At 47.7% G+C, this 22,546-nt stretch overlaps 4 long non-coding RNA genes across 4 annotated transcripts in view; all 4 read left to right on the forward strand.

The window, feature by feature from the left end:
• The first annotated feature begins 621 nt into the window (after window positions 1-621).
• Window positions 622-15,363, forward strand: LOC125330275. The gene is made up of 4 exons (XR_007205443.1): window positions 622-701; window positions 14,954-15,010; window positions 15,091-15,156; window positions 15,262-15,363. It is a non-coding gene; the product is annotated as an uncharacterized LOC125330275 (long non-coding RNA).
• A 128-nt stretch (window positions 15,364-15,491) lies between these two features.
• LOC125329820 lies at window positions 15,492-16,100 on the forward strand. Its single transcript, XR_007205286.1, has 4 exons — window positions 15,492-15,547; window positions 15,642-15,765; window positions 15,891-15,970; window positions 16,048-16,100. It is a non-coding gene; the product is annotated as an uncharacterized LOC125329820 (long non-coding RNA).
• A 1,074-nt stretch (window positions 16,101-17,174) lies between these two features.
• Window positions 17,175-18,589, forward strand: LOC125329821. Its single transcript, XR_007205287.1, has 5 exons — window positions 17,175-17,300; window positions 17,374-18,062; window positions 18,135-18,176; window positions 18,271-18,326; window positions 18,510-18,589. It is a non-coding gene; the product is annotated as an uncharacterized LOC125329821 (long non-coding RNA).
• A 3,749-nt stretch (window positions 18,590-22,338) lies between these two features.
• The window catches only part of LOC125330285, a 440-nt gene continuing 232 nt past the window's right edge, over window positions 22,339-22,546 (forward strand). Inside the window, exons 1-2 of the long non-coding RNA XR_007205445.1 lie at window positions 22,339-22,370; window positions 22,449-22,497. This is a non-coding gene — a long non-coding RNA (uncharacterized LOC125330285). The remainder of the gene's footprint in view (window positions 22,371-22,448; window positions 22,498-22,546) is intronic.

Below are 22,546 nucleotides of genomic sequence, written 5' to 3' on the forward strand. Positions count from 1 at the left end.
TAAGCAATAATAGAGATAACAATACATCAAGTTCAGATAAAGGCACTGGAATCAGTAGTTCTGATGTTGCAACCTTCTCACAGATAACACAAGCTTCCAAAGAACTCTCTTGGAACAGGGAAAGAAGAGAAAGTACATGGACTTTCAATGCCATACTCGAAAACCAGCAAGAGATTTAGTCTTGTATATCAAATGTCAAAAATCACATGCATAATTACAGAATTTTTTATAGTTAAAGAAGTATTTCAAAACCCAACCCTGACAGTTCACCTGCAACTTGCATCAAATATCTGTTATCCATAGGAAGGAAAGCCCGGTGCCCCAGTGTGTCAGGTGCAGAGGATGAGCTGTCCAGGGAATGAGCAGCAAATCCTTTCTGCACCTGCCCTCACACTGGGACTGGCAACAACCCCGGGTGTGAGCTGTGAGGATGATGAGGGGTCAGAGCAGCCCCAGGTGTGAGCTGTGACGGTGAGGAGAGGGCGGCTCCTGCCGGGGGCTGTTTTAGGAGGGGTTTCCTCAGCTCACTTTTGCACGGCGATGCTGGAAGAGAGGCGCTTATGCCGGGCTCCTGGGGGGCGGGGGGTGTCTCTCACGGAAGGACGGTGAGAGCGTCTCTCAGGGTCTGGGGGAGCGCTTGGATGTGGAGCGTTGCTTAAATGAGGTGCCGAGGGATGAACCTTTGTGCCGGGGAGTAGCAGGTGAGCCACGGTGTGGATTTGCAAGGGGGATCTTTCTCCTTTCCCCTTTTTCCTTTTGATTTCATCTTGCCAACCCCTCGACACGCCCGCCCCCCCCCCCCCTCCTCCCCCGCCAGTACCCCCAGAAAAAAAAAAGGGGGTTGCGAGGACAAAAGGGGTGTAAATTGCCGGAAGAAATTCCTCTTTCGTTATTGCCTGTGTTTAAACTGGGGGGATGCCCCTTCACTTATGACTTTAAGGGTATTGATTGAAGGAAAACCTGCCTTTTCTATGGTGTTAGGGTTATCAGTTGATAGGGAGTTCCCACGTTCCACTTTAAATGGAAGGGGAGAGCACGGGTCTTGCCACTTTAGGGGTTTGAATTGCGGGTAACCCCCCCGCATTTTCATCATCCTGAGGTTTACGCTGAGGGGGAAGCCCTGTTGTCCCTGCTTTTTAAGGGTTTTAATTGAGGTAAAAATCGCCGTTTTCCCATTATTTGAAAGATTTAATTTGAGGAAAGCCCGTCTCTTTCTGATATTTCAGGGGATTGAGCTGAAGGGGAGAACCCATTTATTTGCCATTGTATTGGTTTAAATTGTGGTAAACACTGCCCGTTGCCTCAGTTCCAGGGGTTAAATTGAAGGAAACGCCAGCTCTTCCAGCATTTGAAGGGTTTAAATCGTGGCGTGCCGCTGCATTTGAGGGCGCTTTTGCCCGTGCCCCGGCACCGAATGTCTTGCGCGGGAGCACTCCTGGCCCCTGGGGAATTTCTGAGGAGGAACGGCAGTTTGGGGGCTGGGCTGCCGACAGGGACTGATGGAACCGCGGCGGTCCGAGCCGTGCGGAGCCCAGGCAAGCGCTGTCAGGGCGGGCAGGCGGGAGACGAGGCGCGGAGCCGAGCCGCTCCCTGTCGTCCCGCCCGCTGCGTGCGCTCCGTGCGCGGGGCTCAGGCGCCGCCGGGTCCCCCTCGGCCCGGGGCTGCTCGGCAGGCGCCGGGGGCGGGCGGGGCTCTCCCGGCGCGGGGCCGCCTCCGCCTGCCGGAGGAGCCACTTCCGTGCCGGGAGCTGCGCTCCGCCCGGGTCCGGGAGCGCGGGGCCGCCCCCGGGCGCCGAGTGCCGCCGGTGCCGTGGGTCGCGTGGCTTTTCCGGTCCCCTCGCACCGTGGAACGGCGCCAGCCCGGCCCGAGTCCCGGCAAGGGACGCTGGGGGACGCTTGTGGCTTGTCCGCTTCAGAGCTTGCTTGCAAAAGTCACTGAAAGGAAGATTGGAAAAAACCCAACCCCGACTCCCCAGGCTTTTTGCCTGGGGACTTTGTTGGTATTGCTCTTTAACTGAGCCACGCCTTTAAACACCAACGTGGGTGCCTGCTGGAAGCGGTGTTCCATGTATATTGTACTCTCTCATGAGACCTTCGTGGTGTCATATTTCCATTGCTGTGTCAATCCAGCGGCAGGGGTGGAGATAATTGGAGGTCCAAGCTGACAGTGTCCCGTGCATCTGTTGTTCATTGATCTATTTGTGGTGTGAAAAATGAGGTTCACTTTCCTGTGAGAATTTAAAGGGTTTAATATAAAGACAATAAGAGACACAAAATAAAGCAAAGGGGTAATGGCCCCGGTGCCTTGGTGCTCTGCCAAGAGCACACCTGATGCTCGAGGTGAGTCCTTTTTATACTATTTTTACTGTCTGTTCTCGATTAATATTCAAACATTTCCCGGAGCTGTTCTGCATGGCCACTCCTTGGTTCCGCCTTTTTAGAGCATGCTACTCTTCTGCCTTGTGGTTTTATTTCTTTTGATTCTTGGGGTTGGGCTCGCTAGGTAAGAGTCGATGGTAGGGTGGATCTCTTAATTCTCTAGACAGTCAGGGCTGATTGCAGCTTTGGGCCTCTTCGTCTCTCCGGGCAGAGCGGTGATAGCAGCTCTCGGACTCTCCTGGCCGCCCGTTCTTCGGGCGGAGTAGCCTTTGGGCCCTTTTGTTCCCTGGACAAAGTGTTGATTAGCAGCTTCTCGGGCCTCATCCTCTGTTCGCTTGGAGGTTATCTTACTTGGTCACACTTGCTAACATTCTTGCTAAAAAGAGAGAAAACCACATCCACACAGCAAAAAGCATTTCTAACATTATATAATACCTACTTTTATACTTGCGAGAAGCCAATATATGTTTATAACAATCCCCCCTTTTTCTATTTTATAAATCATTTGGCTTGAGCAATAATTCTTTTTTCTTGGCTTCTAATGTCCGTTTGTTCTTTTCACAGATCAATTTGGCTTCTTCGAGAGGGTCTTTTATATCATTTTGTCTTTTTAATACTATAATTTTTTGTGCTGTTCCAGACATAGCCAACTTTGGGTCTGTAGGCATTGCCACAACTTGCATGCCTTGAACTACGCTTGTGATTAGCTGAATAAAGCAGGGGATCAAGCAAGGGAGAAATATTAGACTAGCTGTAGCACATAAGAGGAAGAAGCCTAGCTTCTTCCACCATTCTTTCCCCGATATGCCATCCCACCAGTTAGCAGTCGTCATTGATTCCCATTTTTGGACTGGTACATGGGCTATTTTTCTGATATTGTTGGCGATATCTAGAATGGCATCCTCATTGTCATTGACTTTTAAACAACAATCTGATGTATTGAACTTCCCGCATACACCCCCTTCTTCAGCCAGTAAATAGTCTAAAGCCAGCCTATTTTGATATATTGCAGCTCTAGTTTGGCGTTGCTGGCTGACTATGAATTCCATAGCCCCGGCTGTTTCATTGGTTATGATTTCTACAAGAGCTTGGAGTCTGATGATGCGATTCAGCATGTAAATTGGGGTTCGATATCCCCAACTTCTATCTTGTGCCCAGGTAGCTGGCCCATGTGTTTCTAATATTTGTTCAGGGGGCCATTCCTCATCTTTCCGTTTTTGGAATCCTCCAATCAAATCTTTTATTTCTTTTGAAGTCTTCATAGACAGCTATTTCTAATTGATCTCCCTCTGGTTCTGGTAAAAGGAAAAACCCTGGTTGAATGATTCCTAGTGTACAACTCCCTTTCCAGTGTGAAGGGAGTCTCGGGTATGCCCTTTCCCCACATATCCAAAATAAGCCATCTGGTGCTTTCCAATAATTAATTTCTTGTTGATTTATATTCTCCCAAAATTTGGATATTTCTGGGATTCCAAAATAAGGATTTTTCCTTGTGTTATTACACTGAAAGAGTCCAATTTCATTATCATATACACAGTCTTTTCTTTTTTTCTGAGCCCAATACCAAGTTGGTTTTCCTGGGACCCACTATGTTGAGGTTTTGTTACTCACTTTATACCTTTTACAGGGAGTGTTTTTTACTTCATTAAGAAAGTTTTTCCCAGTTTGCCAGAGGCATTCTTCCCCTATCACTGTTGAACTTAAAATCCACCCCTCAGGTCGGTTCCCCCCTCTTATATTTGTCCGGTTCCATTTAAGGAGTTCTACTGGGCCTGCGCTGCTACCTTTCCATGGCCATTCTTCTGTCATTAAAGCTCCTCCACAGACCCAACAGTTGGTTATGTTAAGTTCTTTACTTATCCTCTCCCCCAATTCCACAAAGAGATTTTTTCCTAACCTTGGGGTTTTTTTCTCTTTTAGCTGTTGTTTAAGCTTTGCATACAGGTCCTGATGTGAGGTGAATATAGGGTGAGGTTGCTGTGCTGGCTTTGTATTTTTACTTACCACTTGTTCTTTTACCAAATCTTGGACTATTCCCCTGGTGGCACCTGTGAAGCAAATCCATTTTTCTCCTTTTGGACAATTACTTCTTAGTCTGTTTCCACCTGTTCCCAAATTTTCTGTAATCTAATATTTTTCTCCTTTATGCATGCAAATACCTAATTTGGATGAGTCATAACAGTGACTGTTGATATGGGTATGAGTAATATGTCTTTCCATGTAGAGCTTTTGGTAGCATTTGTAACATGGTCTTGCTGGTGTCCCGAAAGGGACCAGGATAAGTGACAAAAGAAGGAATAACAGAGGTCCGGCATGGCTTATCCTCCCACCTCCCTTGCCTATGAGGTTGCAACCCATAGCAGGTGTATTGGATCATCTTGGTGGCAAGTACAGTGGCCAACCCGGTCTTGCCCTCTATTTCCTTGTCACTTCCTTTGTAGCTTTTAGGCAAGTTTCTTTTGGCACCTTTTTTTTTTTTTTTTTTTTTTTTTACTGTAGTATCTTATTATATCTTAGGTATTTCCCATTCAACAGGCACTAGTAATTCCTATCTGCAGAGCAAAGTTGTTGCTTTTGTTGCTTATGATTTTGTCTGGGTAGGGGGTCGATTTTGTGCTTGACACCCTTGCCAATTTCCCTCTAGGTTAATTACTTACATTTGACCTGGCTGGCATGCCCTGTGTTAGAATGATTCAAACAGAGTATATGATGTGGCATTGATGGAAGTTGTGATTCTCCCCCTTCTTAACACAAATCACAGGCTAGAATCAGAACATGAGAGTTCCCTGTTTGATACAGTCCCAACCCTTCCTGTTTGAAGTGAGAATATTCTTCTCCAAGATGTCCCAGAATTTCTCCAGGGGGCACTTGAAACTACTGATATAAATTTGGCTTTTACTTCTCAGTTAGGTGTGATTCTTTGCATATCCTTTGGATTATTTAGATTTGTTCTAGTTCATTGCCACCTGGCCTCCGTTTAAGAATCAATTTGGTATCACTTGGTTTGGATATTGCAGTCCATTCTTCAGGTTCTTTTACAGGTCCTTTGATTCTGCTGGCATGGATCCACCCTCGTTCCTTGGTCCGGATTGTGGCCTCAGTCATCAGCAGTACCTGAAAAGGACCCTCCCATTGTGGAGTCAAAGGTTGTTCTTTCCATATTTTTACTAGTACCCATTCCCCTGGATGGATATTATGAATTTTGAACTCCAAAGTTGTGGTTTGAGGGATCATTCCTTTCAGCTGCAAATTTTCAAGTGTTCTGGCAATTGTGGTGACATATTTTCTGACACTTACTTCTCCTACTTCATAAGTGGCTGTTTCATGTTGAGTGGTAAGGAAAGGTAATCTGAACATCATCTCATAAGGAGTTACTCCCAGGTCTGACCTGGGCTGTGTTCGGACTCTCAACAGAGCCAAAGGTAAGCACTTTACCCACAACATTTGAGTTTCAATCATTAATTTTGTTAAAGTTTTTTTCAAAGTCTGGTTCATTCTTTCTACTCGGCCTGAACTTTGTGGGTGCCAGGGGGTATGTAATTCCCATTTTATCCCCAAGGCTTGAGTTATTTGTTGTAAGACTTTGGATGTAAAATGTGTTCCTTGATCTGAGTCTATTTTATTAACCATTCCATATCTGGGAATAATTTGTTCCAGAAGGGTTTTGCATACTATGTTAGCTGTAGCTCTAGTAGCAGGAACTGCTTCTACCCAATGAGTTAGATGGTTTACTATTACTAACAGGAACTTCCATCTCTGTACTTGAGGAAGTTCAGTGAACTCTACTTGGATACTTTGGAATGGTCGCAGAGCTAACTCACGGCCTCTTAATGTTGTTTTTCTCATTATTTTCCTATTCACTCTTTGGCAAGTTATACAGTTCCCAGTTATTTGTTTTGCTACCCCAAAGATTCTAATACACCCATAATTTCTCAGAAAATGATCACACAAAGCTTGAGTACTCCAATGAGTTTTTTGATGCATATCTTCTAATATTCTCTTAGTGAGTGGCTTATTAAGTAACTGTCTTCCATCAGGGAGTTTCCATTTTCCAGATTGATCTTGTTCTCCCCCTATCTTAAATAATTCCTTTTCTTCTTTACTAAATTTGGGGATTTCCAATTCTCCCCTTTCTGGGGTCAGGATTAACATAATTCGTTTAGTCCCATTTTCTGCTGCATCTTTGCCTTCTTGGTCTGCTAGATTATTCCCTCTTATTTCTGGGGTCATCCCTTTTTGGTGTCCTTTGATATGCACTATGGCTATTTCTTCAGGCAATTTTAATGCCTCCAGAACTTCTGAAATCAGGCCTTCATGTATCAGTTCCTTCCCCTTTGAATTTAGTAAACCCCTTTCTTCCCTGATCTTTCCAAAGGTATGTATTACCCCAAAGGCGTACTTTGAATCAGTATAGATGGTCCCCTTTTTGTGTGCTAAATGCTCCAGCGCTCTCTCTAGAGCGTATAATTCACAAGATTGCGCCGACCAATTTGAAGGTAGTTTTCCTTTTTCAATGGTCTGCATATTTATCCCATCGACTAAGGCGTATCCTGACATTCTTTTTCCTTGCAAGCATCTGGATGAACCGTCCACATATATTCTTTCCCCTTCTAAGAGGGCTTGTTCTGCTAGATCTTCCCAAACTTTTGTTTGGTATTGAATAATTTCTAAGCTATCATGTGCCAGGTTATCTTTTGGTTCCCCATACAGGAATTGGGCCGGATTAAGGCTTTTGCTTGTTTCTCTAGTTAGATCATTACTGTCAATCAGAATTGCTTCATATTTTAACATCCTGGAGTCTGTTAACCATTTTTCAGCTTTTTGATTTAGCACATTTCGGACTGCATGGGGTGTGTATACAATCAGTTTACTTCCAAAGGTGAGCTTACGGCTTTCCTCCACCAAAATAGCAGTAGCTGCTACGGCTTGAATGCATACCAGCCAGCCACGGCTTACTGGGTCCAATAATTTAGATAAATAAGCTATTGGTCTTCTCACTCCTCCCCATTCCTGGACTAATACACCATGAGCTACTCCATTTTCTGCATTCACATATAAATGAAAGGGTTTTTCTAGTGAGGGTAAGCTTAGGGCTGGTATCGAGGCTAGTTTCAACTGCAGTTTTTCTAATTTATCATCATCATTTTTGGTCCATTGTGTATTGTCTCCCCCTGTTAATTTTTCATGTAGAAATTTTACTGCTTGTGTATATCCTTTAATCCATAGTCTGCAATATCTCAGTAGCCCCAGCAGTCTTTTAACCTCCTTCTTTGAAGAGGGAGGAGGGAGGGATAAAATCCCTGTAATTCTTTCAGGACTTAGTTTTTGGCTACCTTTGCTTATCAGGTGGCTGAGATATTTTACTTCTGATTCCACAAACTGTAATTTCCTTTTTGATGCCCTTAGTCCCTTTTCCCCAAGAAAATTTAGAGCCTGGCAAATCCATGCCTCATCAGACCCATATTTTGGCCAGTACACATGATCATATCTGATTTCCTTTTTGACCCACTCTTTCATGCAGAATTGAATCATTTTTACTTTATCTTTTCCTTTTGTAGAAGGATCAGTTTCCCAGTTTGCGAGTTTGACCCCGAGGGGACTGTCTTGGGGTATATCCTCTGGCACCCTTTTATAATTTGAACTTAATTTACTAGGTTGTTGTCCCATTTTTCCAGGGGTTCTCTATTCTAACTTAATTAAAATACCAATTTATCCCCCCCTTTGAAATACTAATTCATTCTTTTAAAACACCAATCTTCACTGCTGTAAAATACTACCCACCCTTTCACAGTACAAAAACAAAAAAAAATTTATTATAGCCCACCTTCCCCAAAAACCAAGTTAACTTCTAATTACACAGTTTCTCATTCACACATTCACTCTTTTTTAATATTTGTTCACTCACCTATTCTTACTCACAGTAGAATAATAAGGTACCTCTTTCAAGTCACTTGTTAGTATCCACGCATGGGTATGATATAATCCTTAGGATTCTGGGTGTTCTTGGATTTCCCTCAACCTAGCACTGCTAGCATCCAACCCCAAATTCTCTTGGGGTAACTTTAGACCCTGGGTGCTCTAGGAGTTTTCCTCAACCCAGCATATGGGGGGGGGGGGTAGCTCCCACTTTGCAACCCCTGGTGCCTTGGTGCTCTGCCAAGAGCACACCTGATGCTCGAGGTGAGTCCTTTTTATACTATTTTTACTGTCTGTTCTCGATTAATATTCAAACTTTCCCCGGAGCTGTTCTGCATGGCCACTCCTTGGTTCCGCCTTTTTAGAGCATGCGTACTCTTCTGCCTTGTGGTTTTATTTCTTTTGATTCTTGGGGTTGGGCTCGCTAGGTAAGAGTCGATGGTAGGGTGGATCTCTTAATTCTCTAGACAGTCAGGGCTGATTGCAGCTTTGGGCCTCTTCGTCTCTCCGGGCAGAGCGGTGATAGCAGCTCTCGGACTCTCCTGGCCGCCCGTTCTTTGGGCGGAGTAGCCTTTGGGCCCTTTTGTTCCCTGGACAAAGTGTTGATTAGCAGCTTCTCGGGCCTCATCCTCTGTTCGCTTGGAGGTTATCTTACTTGGTCACACTTGCTAACATTCTTGCTAAAAAGAGAGAAAACCACATCCACACAGCAAAAAGCATTTCTAACATTATATAATACCTACTTTTATACTTGTGAGAAGCCAGTATTATAGTATGTTTATAACAGTGGTGTTCATTTCATCTGGATGCAGAGTTGGGCTTTTTGGGCAGATGGTCCCCCTCAAACCACAAGGCTTATTTAAACCTTGTACACTATTTTTTGAAGATGCAGGGTGGGTGAGGACTTTTTCTTGTTGCTGTACTAGGGAATGGAATGCAGGAGGTTCCTACAATATTGGCATTGAGGTTGGAATGTTCAAGGATATCAGTGTGACTATTCTCAAGGATGAATCTTGCTCCCGGCAGTCTGTAGCGTGGTAGAGCAGGACACGACAAAGCAGGGTGTGAGGCACAGGCAGGATAGGAACAGTGAGGTGCTTCATGCTGGCAGCTCAGTTTGGTGTTGCTGATGTTTTCAGAGTGGAAGCAGATTGATTTGGTTCCGGTGCACTGGAACAGGATCCAAACCTTAGAAAGTATTTCTTTGTCCTCAGGCTGAAAAATATTGCTGTGCAGCACTTGTTCCCTTGTACCTTCAGTTCATTGTGGAAAGCATTTATTTTAGTGAGCACATGTTGTTGTGGCTGGTGCAGTGAAAAGCAGAAGAGTTCTTGATAAGATCAACTTGGAGAGCTGAAGTGCCAGCCAAAACCTTGCTGTGTTCCGCTGTGATGCCACTGAGGGAGGAAAAGAGTGAGTGTGGAAAGCCTTGAGCAGAGTGGTGGGAAATGGGAGGAGAGGAAGAGTCAGGCTGATATGCAGAAAAGATTCCACTACTGGAATAAGTAGTAAAGTATTTTTTATTATGTATGTTTATTCCAGCGCTGGAACACATGGGGGAATAGTTCCTCCAAAGTCATGCATGCCAACAGCTGCATTCAGCTTGGTATATATCGGGTTACAAGTTCCATATTCATTAAGTTTCCCAATATGCCTATACCTATTCGTTGCCTAGCCTCGCCTTGTATTACAATGAGCCCAAAAGTCATTTATGTCTGCGTTGCGCTTGCGCAGTGTTGTCTGGTGGTTGTGGGCAGGGGTCTCCGGAATGAAATAAGAGTCTTCCTCAGATGAAGTAAAGGGTCTTCCTCATCCTGAACTTTTCACCTTGCTTCCATGTGCCTGCTCTTTATGTCCCTGGCCCAAGTCTAAACTTCAAGACTGGTTTGAGTTAGTTTTAGGTTAAAAACAGGATCTTTGGTCAAGATTCCTTCCCTTTATCAATAGTCTTCTATCTTCTCATCTTGCTTTGGTAGGCACAATAAGTGTTGAGCAAGTTGTATGCATTGCTTTTAACAAACAACTTCTTAGCAAATCATTTAACCTCTGCTTCCCCATCCCCCCGATTAAGGGCTAAGTATGGATTTAAACTGGGCCAGGTGTTAGTGTAGGAAGAGACATTTAACTGCAATTTATTTGTTTCAGGAGGTGTCTCATCATTTAGTCTGCTATTTAACAGTTTCCATGCCAGGTTAATTGTAGTGGAAGACAGCAAATGAAGCCAAGAGACTCAGTTAGGATGTCCCAGGTCCCTGCCAAGCACAGATTACAAAAAACCCAAACCCTGGGATTACAAAAATACTGAAAGCTAATCTTAAAAAATACTAAAAAAACAGCCTACCAAAAACTAGGTTCAAAAATACTAGAATAACATTGTTTCAAAATAAGAGAAACCCAAATTTCAAAATACCAGAAAACCAGGTTTCAAAATCTCAGTTTTAAAATACCAGATTACCAAATTCCAAAAGACCACAGTTACCCTGTTTCAAAATTGCAAACTACCAGGTTCCAAAATACCAATTTTTTTCCATTTCATAATAGCAGAGTCTCAAGTTCCAAAATATCAAAATGACTCTGTTTCAAGATATCAAATTGCAAAATACCAATTTTCAGATGTCTTACACAGGCAGGATTCCCAAACCCACAAGAATGCAACATTGTCAAAATGGGATCCGTGCTACCAAAATGGATATTTTATCCTCTGAAAAGCTTTCTTACAGTGACCATCAACACAGGTATTTATTTTAATTGCACAGCCAGATGCATTAAGACTTTTACTTCAAAAGCAAACACTCACAGTAGTTTTCTGCTTAGATCGTGTCCGTGAGGACCGGCATTTGGGCCGGAGAGCTGCAGTTGGGATCAAAGGATGGAGTCAATCTGCTCCCTGCAGATGCACAAGGAAAGATCAAGTAGCAGGCAGAGGGAGTATTTATAAACAATATCAATGTTTCACTGAAATTCAGGGTGGACTGGTGATGGGTGTGCCTTCCAGGATCAGCCATAAACAACCCGGCCAAACCCCCGACCCCTCAAGGGGTGCGTCAAACACTTCAACAGAAACGCAAGTCAGTAATGATTATGGAAGAAAAATTACTGGTAATTGCTTGTGATCTGTGGGGAATTTCCTTGGTAGTTACCAGTCTAGGACATACGGAATTTTGAAGGCAGGATCCCAATTTTGGCCACGGGCACCCAGATGAGAAGGCCAGTCCTTTTCCACAGAAAGGAAAGCCCGGCACCCCGGTGTTTCGGGGGTGGACGATGGCCCGCGTAGGGGAGGGAACAACCGGCAAGACCATTCTCTGCCTCATCCCTGCACTCCAAGATGCAGCAGCCCCAGGTGCGACCAGTGAGAATGAGGAGGGGGTGGCTCCTGCCACAGGCTGCTTTCAGAGGGTTCCCCGGGCACACCTATGCAGGGAGCTGCTGGTTGAGAGGGGCCAACGGAGGCATCTCGAGAGCCCCTCTGGGAACAACGGTCACAGCATCGGGCAGGAGCTGGGAAGTTGGCCGGATGCACCCGGGTACAGAACATCGCTTCAAGAAGATGCCCAGGGAAAAACCTTTTTGCCAAGGGGCGGCACTTGAGCAGGCAGGGGAGCCTGTGAGGTCCCTTTCATCTTATCAGCCTCTCTCCAGAGCCCCCAGTCCCTCCCCAGTGCCCCCAGAAAAGAGAGGAGTTATTAGGAGAAAAGGGGCTTAAATTGAGATAATCAGCTTCCTTTTCCATAATTGTCTGTGTTAAAATTGTGGGGGAATCCGCTTCCCCTGTCATTTTAATGGTCTCATTTGAAAGAAACCCTGCATTTTCCATGCTATCGGGGTATAAATTGACAGGGAATCCTCACTGTCCATTATTTTCCAGTTTAAATGGAAGGGGAAAACCTTTACAATGCTCTTTTATGCGTTTGAATTAAGGGTAGCTTCCCCCTTTTCATTGTCCTAAGGTTTAAATTGAGGGGGAAGCCCAGTTGTCCCTCCTTTTTAAAGGTTTGAATTGAGGAAAAATCCCCCTTTTTCCATCACTGGAGAGATTTAAAGTGAGGAAACCCCTCTTTTCCCAATAGTTTAGGGGATTAAATTGAAGGGGAGAAGCCATTTATTTGCCACTGTATCAGTTTCAGTGGAGGTAACTACCCCCCATTCCCTCATTGTAAGGAGTTCAATTGAAGGAAGCTCTCCCTTTTTGAGTATTTTAAGGATTTAAACCTGCATTTCAGGGTGCTCCTACCCGAGCCCTGGTACCGAATGTCATATGGGAGCGAGTCTGGCACAGATGTAACCCTAATGCCACCTGGGAGTGTATTAATTTTTCTTGTTTTTATTTTTAATGTATATAGCCCTAATTAGAGATCCCAATGAGAGTTACATCATTCATACAATTACTATTCTTCTCTACCTTACTTAGTCACATGTGGAATACTACTTATTAATCACTAGGGAATATTTATCCAAGTTAGGAGCAAATTATTCAAGTTATCTAGCTGTGCTGCCAAAACACAATGTTTTATTTCTTACCGGTTTTCTGCCCTTTTGCTTGACGTTGTTGAAGCAGAAAAGAAAGTGTCATCATTTCCCTGAAGAGTTTTCTTCTCTATTGAGCCCTTTACTCATCTCGAATTTAAGTCAGAGGAGCCAAATGACCACTGCTCCTCCAAGGGCTTTTATACCTTGCGGTATTTGCCTTCTCCCTTTTCCCGGGCATTGTGGGATTGAGAGGTGGGCCCGGCCAGAGCTATATCAACCCCAGCCTTTGGCAAAGGGCTTCATTCTCTCCCTGGGAGTGACTGTGACAAGAGCTTTTCTCTTATTTCAATGAAAGGGATCTTTCAGCTTAGCTTGTTTTCAGTAGGTGCTTTTGGTGTCTAAAGCATCAGAGACCTTGAAGGCACTGTGAAGAAGATAGCATTGAACACAGAGAGTATATAAGTTCACAATTTTTGGTTGTGCATTCAGGGGTGATAAGGTGCTTTTGCGATTTCTGTTTTTCTTCTTGTATTTTTTTTTAGGAGTTGTGTAACTTCCCGCAATTCCAGATTGCGTTGAGTGGGATACTTCAATTTTTTTCAGCAAATGCATTGTGTCCCAAAAGGGGTTTGCCCCATGTCAAAGATGATGACTGAGATCGAGGCTTCTAATAGGTAAGTCAAGGATTGTGACTGGGAGAGGGAGGGGTGTGCAGGGTATTGGACTAGGGGTTACCGTGGGGAGGTTTTGAAGGCAGCACAGTAGGAAACAGTGTCCATTTGGGGCCCAGTAAAGCTTTTCTACACGTGCAGCAGGTGCATTTACGTGCGTCTTACGGCCCACAAACGCATCCACTGCACTCACAGAAATGCCTCGTAATTTTGTCTCTCGCTAATGCAGGTGCCCATCATAATAACAGCCACAGCCTTGACATGGGCTAAAGCCAGAGACTTGAGGACCTAGGTGCACTTAGGAGCGAGCGAGCGGCTGACTTGTTGGGATTTGGCCCATGTGCTCCTAAACTCGTCTATTGATTTTGGCTCTTTTTTATCCAAGAGGCTAACCAGCAATTGCGGGGCCTTCCGAGATGGCCGAGGCAGATTTATTTCGCATCCAATGCAGATGCACATCGCGGATCATTTGAAAGATAAGTTGGGTGCCACAACCTGGGGATGGGATGCCAGCAGAGCAGCGGGTTAGAAATTCCTGGGAGAGATTTAAAAATTAGCAGAGGGGAAAGGGGATGCCCTTTAAGGGGCTTCTTTGGACAGCTAAAGAGAGCAGCTCTACTTTTGATTGCAACCGTAGGACATGCAGAGCAGTTCCCCTCAGTCTTGTGCTGTCTAGCATGCTTTTGGGATCCCTTGGATCAGATATCTTTGCCTTTTCCCTTTGAGGGCCTTATTACAAGCATTGGCTGCCATCTCTAGGTTCTTGAATATTTGTACTTTATCGGCATGATGCCAATATAATTTGTTCTTTTACCGGCGGGCTCAGCCACATCTTGGAATCCCATCTTGGAATCGCATCTCAGAAGCGTCGAGTCGGATGCCTTTTGAGGCCTTGTTCCTGGCTCTATTGCCATCCATCCTTTGCAGCCGTGAGCTGTCATGTCCTGGGGCTTCTAAGACTGTAAGGATATGGGGAACATTCTGAATGTAGCATTGTCTCGCAGCCATCTTGATCATTGTGACCAACAGTCCTTCTCACAGGTCATTGTTACAGTTTTTTTCTTCTGCTCCGTAGAGCCTCCACCATCGCCATACCATCAGTCATCTCTTTGGCGTTGTCTCGGTCCTTGCCATTATTCTTCTTCCTGAGAGCTTTTTTTATCATCCTAGTGTCACACTGTTTGTAGTATAATGTGTAGTTTGTGTTTAGCCTGAAACTGCTCTGCCCTGTGGAGTAGACTGGGGGGGTAGGTGGAGTAGAAAGAAGACTTTACGGGGAACTTTTTGCTTTGTTTAGCCACCTGAGCCACACCTCGGATGGAGCAACCGCAGCCAGTTCATGCAAGGTTCGGTGGAGGCATGGGAGAAGTACTGCAGTGTCTCGCAGTTTTCTAGTCATTTGTTTTAATGCATGCTGTTTGCGGCTCCTAGATGGTTTGCTTTGAGAAATGAGAACTTGGGGAAGGCGAAGCTTTCCCTGTGTGCCTGAGTGACTTTGACAAATAATTTTTTTTGCAGAGGGATAGGATGTAAACCAGACACAAATGGAGGAGGCCAGAGGAGCACAGCAATGAGGTGGGTTGGCACCTGAAGCCCAAGCTCCAGCCTGACTTTCTTCAATGCTTACCCCGTTGTTTGGCTCTTTATTTCATTAGAAGATGCGAAGCGCTTGGTACGGCCAGGTACTGGTACCGGGGGCACCATGAGCCAGATGAGTATTGGTGACTGAGATGAGTATTGATTCCAGCACAGAGCTGGATGTTACCGGAGTTTTAATGTGTTAGTAATAAAACTATAAACATCCTTTGTTTTTTTGTGTTTTACAGGTGGTCTGAAGCATTCCAACCGCTGGTCCAATATGACAGAGGCCCTTGCGGAAAGAGGTCACGGTCAAGCGGTTTCAGATGGAAACTAATCCGGCAATGCCATGCTTTCAGACCCTATGTCGGTACATGCCTTTCCGTTTTGTTTTGCCCTGTCTCCCCCGGGAAGGTCCATTGTCATTCAGCTTTTCAGGGGAGGTGTAAACAGTGGCTATGTCACCAGATTGTTCTTTGTCTTAATTTTTAGGAAGTAAAGCCAGGTATCACCAATCAATGTCAAATGAGTGAGGTGAGCAGTGACCGGTGGACAGAACCAGTTGTTATTGCATGGTTGCCACGTTCTGGTGCAGCTCTAAGCATCCGTTGTTGTTTGTATGTTTAAGGTGGTCCACTTTTTTATGCTGAATCGCCTTGCCACCGGCTGATGGACCCGGCTCGCCGCCATCGTGAGCCTGTTGGAAGTATCACGGGACTCTGTGACGGAGCCTTGACCTTTTCCATTTGAAGGTGCCCTCCACGTTGAATTTGGCAATGGCTGAGGATTTGTGGCAAGTTGGGGGAGGGGGGGAGGAGGGGTGAGGGTCCCCTCAAGTTTCAGCCATGCCACGTGGCCTTGTCTCCTCTTATCTCAGGTATGCCCTGTGACGGCGGCGTCAGACTGGGAGTGCGGCCGGAGCATGTGGCCCGAGGGCCCTGGCCATTTTAGGAGATGGTGAGTACAAGAATTGTTGGGTTTTGGCCAGTGTGCCACTAAGTTCACGGCTTGACGTTTGGTTTTCTTTCTTGTAGCCAACTAAGAGACAACAGCCCGGTGACGGCAGGAACTTCCCAGATGGCGAGACGGCCTTCTTTCACACCTGACCTGGATTCGCATTCCCGGACCTCCGAGAGATAAGTGGAGGGCTACGCCTCACAGAGGGGATGAGAGCGATGTGCCGGGTCAGGACTCGTCGGAAGGATTTTTGAATTAGCTCTGGAGACGGGGATGTCCAAGAAATGGTCCCTTTAGGCCACACGATGGGAAAGTCTCACTTTTGATCACAATGCTGAGGCACGTAGGACAGAACAGTCCCGGTGCGTGTCGTGTCACTCGTCTATCGTGTGTTCTGCGTCTTTTGGGCTTCTCGCATCGTGTGTCTTTTTCCTTAGCCCTTAGAGGTGACTGGCGGCCTTTCTTCTCACTGGGAGTTTTCTCTCCGTGTTGCACCCCCTTGTTGGTCACGTCCCGTGTCACAGGGGCCAGCGTGGGTTTGGCCCGGAGCTGCTCTGCCCTGCTGCATAGTCTGGCATTATAGGTGCGATAGGGCAAAGCCCGGGGACTTGAAATTTGTTGTGTAGGCTGTAGTTGCCGTCTAGATGGTATTCCTAGATTGACACGAGGTGCCTGTAGCCTTTAAGTTCTCATGCAGCGCTTTGACTTTTGTCATCACTGTCTTTCAGACGCAGATCGATTCTATCTGTAGTGGAGCGCTCCATACTAGGTGAGGGGGTTCGCACAGGAAGGTGAGTTGCCGTTTGTGTTTGCAGGGCAAGTGTAACAGGGTGGCTCTGTTCCACTGTTGTCCTGTCCTCATTTTTAGGAGGTAAAGCCGGATCTCAGCAGTCAATGTCAAGTGAGCGAGGTAAGCAGTGGCCGCTGAAAAGAAAAAGTTGTTCTTGCTTGGGTGCCAAGTTCTGGTGCAGCCCTTAGCATCCATTGTCATTTGTGCGTTTTAGGCGGTCCACTTGCATTACGCCGAACCCCCTCGCAGAACGGCCGACGGACCCGGCTCGCCGCCCTCGTGACCCCTCCGCAAGTATCGCAAAGCTCTGCGATGAAGCCTTGACCTTTTCCACGTGACGGTGCTGTCCGGGTAGCCTTCGGCAACGGCCGAGGAGTTGCGGCGAGTCGGGGAGGGAGGGAGGAGCAAGGGTCCACTCGGGTTTCAGCAATGCCACATGGCCTGTCTCCTCGTAGCTCAGGTATAGCCTGCCACGGTGGCGTCAGCCTCGGAGCGCGGCCGAAGCGTGCGGCCCGAGGACCCCGGCCATCTTAGGAGATGGTGAGTACAAGAATTGTAGTGGGCCACGTGCCGCTAATTTCAGGCCTTGACGTTTGGTTTTTTTTTATCGTAGCCGACTAAGAGACAACAGCCCGATGACGGCAGGAGCTTCCCAGACGGTGAGCAGCCTTCTTTTGCACCTGAGGAGGATTCGCATCCCTGGATGTCCGAGAGATAAGTTGAGGGGATGCAAGCGGGGTGTCGGGTCGGGGCTCGCCGGGAGGGAATATTGAGTCAGCTTCAGAGATGGGGATGTCTAAGAAGGGGCCCCTTTAGGGCCCCTAAAGGGCAAGTCTCCCTTTCGATCACAGCGCTGAGGCGTGCCAGGCAGAGCAGTCCCAGTGCACGTTGTGCAGCTTGTCTATTGTGTGTTCTGTCTCTACTGGGTATCTCGTGTCTTCTGCTTTAGCCCTTCGATGTGCCTGCGGTCATTCTTCTCACCGAGAGTTTTCTCTCCTCGTTGCTTCCCCGCATTTGTCATCTGCTGTATCACGGGTGCCTGTGTGGGTTTTCTCTGGAGCTGCTCTGCCCTGCTGCACCGTCTGGCATATAGGTGTAATAGGACAGGGCCCAGGGACTTGAAGTTTGTAATGTAGGGTGTAGTTTGACCTCAAGGTGGTATTCCTAGATTGACACAGGATGGCTGGAGCTATTAAGATCCTATGCATCGCTTTGATTTTTGTCATCACTTTCTTTCAGATGCAGACAGATTAAATCCGTGGCAGAGCACCCCACACCGGGTGAGGGGGTTCCCGCAGGAAGGTCAGTCGCCGTTTGTGTTTGCAGGGCAAGTGTAAATGGTGGCTACGTTACAGCATTGTTCTTTATTTTTAGGAGGTCAAGCCGGATCGCAGCAGTCAAAATGAAGTGAGCAAGGTAAGCGGTGAGAGGCAGAAAGAAAAAGTTGTCATTCCTTGGGTGTCAAGTTCTGGTACAGCTCTAAGCATCCGTTGTCATTTGTGTGTTTTAGGTGGTCTGCTTGTATTCTCCGAGCCTCCTTGCTGCCAGACCTGCCTCGCCACCCTTGTGAGCCCTCTGAAAATATTATGGGACTATTCGACCAAGCCTTCACCTTTTCCGTTCGAAGGGTCTTTCTGAGCAGCCTTTGGCAACGGCTGGGGAGTTGCATCGAGTCAGGGAGGGGGAGGAGGAGTGAGGGTCTGCTCAAGTCTCAGCAATGTCGCATCACCTTGTCTCCTCCTAATCCAGGTATACCTTGCAATGACAGTGTCAGTATCGGAGCGTGGCCAAAGCGTACGGCCCGAGGACCCTGGCCCTATTAGGAGATGGTGAGTAGCGGAATTGTCGGGTTTTGGCTGAGGTGCCACTAAGTTCATGCACTGATGTTTGTTCGGTTTTCTTTGTGGCAGTCGACTAAGAGAGAACAGCCCGATGACAGCGGGAGCTTCTCGGATGGCGAGGCGGCCTTCTTTTGTGCCCGAGGCAGACGTCTGAGAGATAAGTCAAGGCTTGTGACCCACAGATGGGCTGACAGCAGAGTGTTGAGTTGGGACTCGCCAGGAGGGATTTTTGAGTCAGATTTGGAGGTGGGGATACCCAAGAAGGGGACCCTTAGGCCAACATAAAGGGAAAATCTTGATCACAATGCCGAGGTGTGCAGGGCAGAGCAGTCCTGGTGCATGTCACTTGTCTATTGTGTGTTCTCTGTCTTTTGGGCATCTCGTGTCACAGGTCTTTTGTCTTAGCCCTCTGAGCTGCTTATTGCAAATGCTGGGCGTTATTCTTAGCATCTCTTCTCTTGGTGTTCCTCAGTGTGGTGCTGATACCATCGATCCTTTGACTCTTGAGCTTGGAACTTCATCAGAATCGCGTCTCTTTAGCAATGTTGAGTCGGGTGTCTTTTCAGGTCTTGTTCTGAGCTGCATCGACAGCTGTGCACCACAATGATCCATTACAGGGGATGAGGACTTGTAAGAATGCGAAGACAGCTAGAGGATTCTGCCCATACAATTCTCGGGCATCCATCTTTGCGGTTCTTGGATTAAGTCTTTCTGTTAGCGTCCTCTTCTGCCAGGGTTCTTGGAGCCTAGTCGGCTCACCGCTGGTCTCGCCTAGGTCATCTCATTCCTCATTCTCTTGGTCCTTGTGCTCATCTAGCCCAGAGTTTTCTCTCCTCGTAGTGTCCCCTTGTTTGTCATCTCCTGTGTCATGGCTGCCTGCTTGGGTTTGTCCCGGAGCTGCTCTGCCCTGCTGCATAGCCTGGTGTATGGATGTAATAGGACAAGGCTCGGGGACTTGAAATTTGTAGTGTAGAGTGTAGTTTGGCCTCTAGGTGGCATTCCTAGATTGACACAGGATGGCTGGAGCTGTTAAGTTCTCATGCAACCCTTTGACTTTTGTCATCACTATCTTTCAGATGCAGACGGATTAAATCCGTGGCAGAGCGCCCCACACCGGGTGAGGGGGTTCCCGCAGGAAGGTCAGTCACCGTTTGTGTTTGTAGAGCAAGGGTAAATGGCGGCTACGTCACAGCATTGTTCTTTGTCTTTATTTTTAGGAGGAAAAGACGGATCTCAGCAGTCCATGTCAAGTGAGCGAGGTAAGCAGTGACGGGTGGAAAGAAAGCGGTTATTGCTCGGGTGCCAAGTTCTGGTGCAGCTCTTAACATCCATTGTCTTTTGTGCGTTTTAGGTGGTCCACTAGTATTACACCGCCGCCCCCCCCCCCCCCCCCCCCCTTGCCGACCGGCCGACGGACCCGGCTCGCCGCCCCCGTGAGCTCTCCACAAGTATTACGGGACTCTGCGACGAAGCCTTGACCTTTTCCACGTGAAGGCAACGGCCGAGGAGTTGCGGCGAGTCCGGGAGGGGGGAAGCGCCAGGGTCCGCTCAAGTTTCAGCGATGCCGCATCACTTTGTCTCCTCTTAACCCAGGTATGTGCCGCAATGACAGCGTCAGCCTCGGAGCGCAGCCGAAGCGTGCGACCCCCAAGGAGCCTGGCCCTCTTAGGAGAGGGTGAGTAGAGGAACTGTCGGGTTCTGGCTGATGTGCCACTAAGTTCACGCCTTGACGTTTGGTTTTCTTTCTTGTGGCCAACTAAGAGACAACATCCTGGCAACGGCTGGAACTTCCCAGATGGCGAGGTGGCCTTCTTTCACACCTGATGCAGATTTGCATCCCTGGACAGCCGAGAGGTAAGTCGAGGGCTACGCCTCACAGAGGGGATGAGAGCGATGTGCCGGGTCAGGACTCGTCGGAGGGATTTTTGAATTAGCTCTGGAGGGAGACGGGGATGTCCAAGGAAGGGCCCCTTTAGGCCACGTATAGGGAAAGTCTCATTTTGGATCACGATGCTGAGGCACGTAGGACAGAACAGTCCTGGTGCGTCTTGTGTCGCTTGTCTATCGTGTGTTCTGCGTCTTTTGGGCTTCTCGCGTCGTGTGTCTTTTTCCTTAGCCCTTAGAGGTGCTGGCGGCCATCCTTCCCACTGAGAGTTTCTCTCCGTGTTGCACCCCTTTGTTGGTCATGTCCCGTGTCACAGGGGCCAGCGTGGGTTTGGCCCGGAGCTGCTCTGCCCTGCTGCATAGTCTGGCATTATAGGTGTGATAGGGCAAAGCCTGGGGACTTGAAATTTGTTGTGTAGGATGTAGTTGCCGTCTAGATGGTATTCCTAGATTGACACGAGGTGCCTGTAGCCTTTAAGTTCTCATGCAGCGCTTTGACTTTTGTCATCACTGTCTTTCAGACGCAGATCGATTCTATCTGTGGTGGAGCGCTCCATACTAGGTGAGGGGGTTCGCACAGGAAGGTGAGTTGCCGTTTGTGTTTGCAGGGCAAGTGTAACAGGGTGGCTCTGTTCCACTGTTGTCCTGTCCTCATTTTTAGGAGGTAAAGCCGGATCTCAGCAGTCAATGTCAAGTGAGCGAGGTAAGCAGTGGCCGCTGAAAAGAAAAAGTTGTTCTTGCTTGGGTGCCAAGTTCTGGTGCAGCCCTTAGCATCCATTGTCATTTGTGCGTTTTAGGCGGTCCACTTGCATTACGCCGAACCCCCTCGCAGAACGGCCGACGGACCCGGCTCGCCGCCCTCGTGACCCCTCCGCAAGTATCGCAAAGCTCTGCGATGAAGCCTTGACCTTTTCCACGTGACGGTGCCGTCCGGGTAGCCTTCGGCAACGGCCGAGGAGTTGCGGCGAGTCGGGGAGGGAGGGAGGAGCGAGGGTCCACTCGGGTTTCAGCAATGCCACATGGCCTGTCTCCTCGTAGCTCAGGTATAGCCTGCCACGGTGGCGTCAGCCTCGGAGCGCGGCCGAAGCGTGCGGCCCGAGGACCCCGGCCATCTTAGGAGATGGTGAGTACAAGAATTGTAGTGGGCCACGTGCCGCTAATTTCAGGCCTTGACGTTTGGTTTTTTTTTATCGTAGCCGACTAAGAGACAACAGCCCGATGACGGCAGGAGCTTCCCAGACGGTGAGCGGCCTTCTTTTGCACCTGAGGAGGATTCGCATCCCTGGATGTCCGAGAGATAAGTTGAGGGGATGCAAGCGGGGTGTCGGGTCGGGGCTCGCCGGGAGGGAATATTGAGTCAGCTTCAGAGATGGGGATGTCTAAGAAGGGGCCCCTTTAGGGCCCCTAAAGGGCAAGTCTCCCTTTCGATCACAGCGCTGAGGCGTGCCAGGCAGAGCAGTCCCAGTGCACGTTGTGCAGCTTGTCTATTGTGTGTTCTGTCTCTACTGGGTATCTCGTGTCTTCTGCTTTAGCTCTTCGATGTGGCTGCGGTCATTCTTCTCACTGAGAGTTTTCTCTCCTCGTTGCTTCCCCGCATTTGTCATCTGCTGTATCACGGGTGCCTGTGTGGGTTTTCTCTGGAGCTGCTCTGCCCTGCTGCACCGTCTGGCATATAGGTGTAATAGGACAAGGCTCGGGGACTTGAAATCTGTAGTGTAGAGTGTAGTTTGGCCTCTAGGTGGCATTCCTAGATTGACACAGGATGGCTGGAGCTGTTAAGTTCTCATGCAACCCTTTGACTTTTGTCATCACTATCTTTCAGATGCAGACGGATTAAATCCGTGGCAGAGCGCCCCACACCGGGTGAGGGGGTTCCCGCAGGAAGGTCAGTCGCCGTTTGTGTTTGTAGGGCAAGGGTAAATGGTGGCTACGTCACAGCATTGTTCTTTGTCTTTATTTTTAGGTAGTAAAGCCGGATATTGATGTTTAAGGTTGATGGAGTGACGTAAAAGGTGACTGGTGGACAGAAGGAGTTGGTATTGCTCCAATATCAATGTCTGG

This window comes from Corvus hawaiiensis, chromosome 9 (assembly GCF_020740725.1).
Source record: "Corvus hawaiiensis isolate bCorHaw1 chromosome 9, bCorHaw1.pri.cur, whole genome shotgun sequence".
Taxonomy (NCBI): Eukaryota; Metazoa; Chordata; class Aves; order Passeriformes; family Corvidae; genus Corvus; species Corvus hawaiiensis.